The sequence below is a fragment of the Pinus tabuliformis genome, chromosome 3_1 (genome assembly GCF_031772625.1).
Source record: "Pinus tabuliformis cultivar Carrire ecotype Pingquan chromosome 3_1, CPIR1, whole genome shotgun sequence".
In the NCBI taxonomy this organism is placed as follows: Eukaryota; Viridiplantae; Streptophyta; class Pinopsida; order Pinales; family Pinaceae; genus Pinus; species Pinus tabuliformis.
Window position 1 is genome coordinate 396740284 of NC_142301.1, and position 5045 is coordinate 396745328.

Genomic DNA, 5045 nt, shown 5'->3' on the forward strand with positions numbered 1-5045 from the left:
GCGCACCACTCCAAGCGCTGGAACTTGCAGAAAATTGCCACGAATTGCCTCCTTTGCCTCTAGCACGAAATTTTGACTTTCATGTGCACAATAAGAGTGACTAGAGAGGGAAATTAGCTTTTATAGGTTCACTTTAAAAAAATTTAACTTTAGAACCCACTTTCTAATGTTTTCAACTTGCTTTTCCTTTAAACATTGTTTAGAGTCTTTTTGTCCTGAAATGAGCTCTTTTGATGCGTTTGACTCCGTTCTTTTTGCAGGTTGACCGCCTGATGGACTGTAGTGAAGGAACCAGGGTTGTTGCCGACACTTTTACAAATTTTTGAAAATTTCTTTATTTTTACAAATTCCTCATGACCTTGGACTTAAAAACAGGGTTTTTTTAAATCCAAGGCATAAAGTGAGCTGTAGCTGATGAAAATAATAATGAAACGGATGTACATACTTCCTTCTGGCTTGCTGGGCACTCACTAGGTTTGGACTCATGACCTTGCAGTGATTTTTGACTTAAAACCCTAGACCTAAGACCATGGGACCTCAAGACAAAAATAAAAACAAACATGACTCAATTTCATTGTGGTATGACCTGATCCAGCAAATCCAAGAAGGGAACAAAGACTAGCCCTCCATTCAGTTTTATGGCATGCCTAGCGGGATGCAAAATTGACGCTGATGAGACACCTATAACTGCATATGCAAAGAGTTATTGATCACTGATGGAGGGCTCAAGACCGACACTAACAGGATCATCATCTTTATAAGCATTTTCATCATCATATGAGGAATATTATCCTCACTATGATCATTTGTGATTTTGAAATACTAACTTGGAGGATATTCTTCATCTTTCCCTTCTTCAATGCTACCCTCATAGTGCTTAGAATTAGGACTAAATGGAAAATTTGACTCGATTTTTATTGGATATTCTTCATCATGTGCATTTTCGGTGATGCTCTCATAGTCCATAGGATCAGGACTACGTGGAAAATGTGACTCTTTACTTACAAGAAATTCTTCATCCTACCCTTTGTCACTACTACTCTCATAGTCCTTAGGATTAGGACTAAGTGCTTCATCTTTCCCTTCGTCACTGTTGCTCTCATAGTCCTTAGGATTAGGACTAAGTGCTTCATCCTGCCCTTCGTCATTGTTGCTCTCATAGTCCTTAGGATTAGGACTAGGTGGAAAATGTGACTCTCGATTTATTGGAAATTCTTCATCCTGGCCTTCATCACTGCTGCTCTCATAGTCCATAGGATTAGGACTAAGTGGAAACTGTGATTTTCTATTCATTTGAAATTATTTATCATGCTCTTCATCATTATTTTTCTCATAGTCCATAGGATTAGGACTAAGTGGAAACCATGACTCTTTATTTATTTGAAATTCTTCATCATTCTCTTCATCATTGTTGCTCTCATAGTCCATAGGATTAGGACTAAGTGGACACCGTGACTCTCTATTCATTTGAAACTATTCATCATGTTTTTCATCACTGCTGCTCTCATAGTCCATAGCATTAGGACAAAGTGGACACTGTGACTCTCTATTCATTTGAAATTCTTCATCATGCTCTTCATCATTGCTACTCTCATAGTCCATAGGATTAGGACTAAGTGGAAACCGTGACCCTTTATTTTATTGAAAATCTTCATCATGCTCTTCATCACTACTACTCTCATAGTCAATAGGATTAGGACTAAGTGGAAACAGTGACTCTTGATTTATTTGAAATTCTTCATCCTACCCTTCATCAGAGATGCTCTCATAGTCCTTAGGATTAGGACTAAGTGGAAAAATTGACTCTCTATTCATAGTGGAAGAATTTCCTTTTTTTTCATCATTATGAATAAAGTTGTTACGTGACGAAGATGTTGATGCTTCACAAAGTGAAACTTCACTATCAGAATAATCCATGCCTTTCAAATAGAAGAGGTTGAATGATACAAATTCACTCTCTCCTAATGATAATATATATCTTAAAGAATGAAAATTTACCTCCAAAGTTTCCCTCTAAAACTTTTCGCCGAAAACTTTCCATCCAAAAATTTTGTTTCATGTATTTTCCTCCATAATTTTCTTCTACAATTTATTGAAAATTTTTAACGAAAATTTTCTTATGAAATTAATCTTTTAAACAAAATCTTTAAATTAAAATTGTAAACTTCATCTTTACCTAATTTATTTTTTACTTAAACTATATAGCATTTACTAAACAATTGAATGTATCTTTTAATATTTATTATATCTTATATCACACATTTAAAATAAATTGCTATATCACCATAACACAATTTATATGTTAATTTTTTATAATAAAAAAATTAATACCACATTCACCATGCTGTAAAACAATTCCGTAAGGTTCGCTTTATCATAATTTACTATATCACCATAACAAGATTTATATGTTAAAGTTTTTATAAAAAAAAATTAATCCCACATTCACCGTGCGATAAAACAATTCGTAATTTCCACTATATCATAAATTTCATTGTCACTATTTCTCACATCACATCAAGGCTTTTCGAGGTTCGTTAAAAAACTAGGAGCGATTTTGTGGAGAAGCTACATTGTTATCGACAACATATTAAATGGAAGATTATCACATTTGAAAGGTTATTTTCCCTTTTGTTGTGTGCAAGTTTTAAAATTCAATAGTTTTACTAGTAGTTATGTCTCAGTTGTGTTGTTAACTTCGTGTAAAATACCAAACTAAAAACATATTCCAATAAAATAATATTTAATTTTTTATTAATGAAATATAGATTTTTTTTAGAAATTAAAAATTTAGTGATCTGAAAATGGAAGTACTTGAAAATTTATGCAAGGTATCCATTTTCATTAATTTAAATGTGTGCAAAATACTTCTTGTCTTGCGGAATAAACAAGGTGATTTTTGGTAACTGTTATGAATTTATGTGTTAGGTCAATTAGCTTGATGTTCTAAATGTCCCGTGAGCAATATGGAGTGTGTATAACATATGTTGGAAGTTTCAAAAGAAACCAATATGTTTCAGGAGGTTAAACAGTGTTTTTAGTTGCAGGTGAAAACATGCGCAAATATGTATTTTTACTGTTTAACATATCAAATCAGATTTATTCAGTAAGATATCTTCAGCATAAAATGACACAGATGTTTGATGAGCAATTCACCCCTCCTGGGCTATGTTTGTTGGATCAAGCCTCCCAAAATGAGCTTGTCCTCTTATATTAAAATGCTTCAAAATGCTAATACAAGCGTAAAAGTGCCTCAATAGAAAAATCTAAATGCAAAAAGAGATTCAGAAGACATGAAAAAGCTAAGAATGCCTTTCCAAAATCACTAAACAGTGAAAGATTACCCAATACAGTGCCTGTTGGAGAGGTAAATCCCCTCTGCGGACAGAGGCGATCCCACTAGCCCAAAATGGGTCTAGCAACAATCAAACAATGCTATCACACAAGTTCCTAATTGAAAATTAAAGGTGGATTATGAGAACCTACTTGGATTCCAACGCTAGTGTTGTAGAAGAGTTGACACTCCCGTTCCTTTGCTCCGGCCGGTCACGATCCCCACGATCTCCGTGAATGGACACCTGCACATGCAAAGAACGACACGAATACAAGCATAAAATCCAATAGATGCAATCATATCGGTCAGAAAATATATAATCCAAACATCATCATAATGAACAGCAAGAATGGAACCATAATGATAGTCATCTATTATTGATAATCAACAAAGGAGTATACAACCGAAGTTCTGACGTCAAATCCTCCTTTGGCTGGATGATCAGCTACATATGTCTTGCAAAGCTTGTCGGGATCAGGAACAAGCCTCTCTCTCTCTTTGATTATGAATGCAAAGAAGACTCTTACAACAATCTCTCAGACTTCTGACAGTATCATTCTCCCTATGCTCAAAAACTAGCTTGTCAAATGCACCAGAACAAGCTTTTATAGATGGAGGAGGAGGAAGAGATACAATGAATCCAGACATCCATGGGATAAGCATTATCCTCGAAAAGCTATTATGGATAGAGATACGATGAATCTCGACATCCATGAGATTGGCATTATCCTTGAAAATCCTCATGAGTTGAAAGGAAAAAACTCTCGGGCGTGCGTTGGTTAAAAAGCTTTCCCAAAATTGGTTGGCACGGGTAAGATTCTGAGACAGAGCGCCAATGGGTGCGCCCTCTTTGGAGAATTTCCCCCATTGGCGCGGGTGATACACTGTGGATCCGCGCTAATGGAAAAAGGGGACTTTTTAAGGATATTCTGCAGGAGATGTCTTCAAGGCATATGAAGTCCATACTTGGGGGAACATAATGCAAGTGTTTTCAAGCCATGTCACTTCTCACAGGTCCCGGAATGAGTCCTCCAAAGTGCGGGAAAGGGGTAACAGGGACGGTGACCAATGGTGACAAATTACTGTGTAACAGTGCCTTCTCCAAATGGCCCTACAGGCTCTGAAAACTCTCATGAAGCTTTTCGGGCTTTGAAAGTCTTCAAACAGATCTGAAACCTCTTCCAATAGGTTCAGAAGGTCGAAAATAGTAGAAAATGATCTTTGGTTCACCTCAAACAGAGAGGTACAACTCAAAACAGCTCCATTTCCCAAATGGCCCTAATGGCTCAAAAAGCTTCCCTGAAACTAAAATGGCTATAGAACACCTCAACTACCTCTAGAACCTATCCCAATAGCTATGGAATGCTGAAAATAGCTGAAAATGACTATTGGTTCACTTCAAATGGTTAAGCATAGCCTAACACAGCTCCAACTCCCTCTTGGCCCTAATGGCTCTCTTGGCTTCCCTGAAGCAAACGGGGCTGAAGATGAACTCCAATGGCTCTAAAACCTATACCAATGGCTCCAGAATGATGAGAAGATACGAAATTTAAAAAAAAAAATTGTCCAAAAAGGTTCTCCCTAGTGAAATTTATGACCTTCAGAAGTTTAGTCCAGTTTGGCCTAAAAACACTCCACTAAATGTGGATGAACTGCAGTGAGTCCCGCTATTTTTGGCAACCACACCTAAATTGGTGGTCTCTACCAAAAT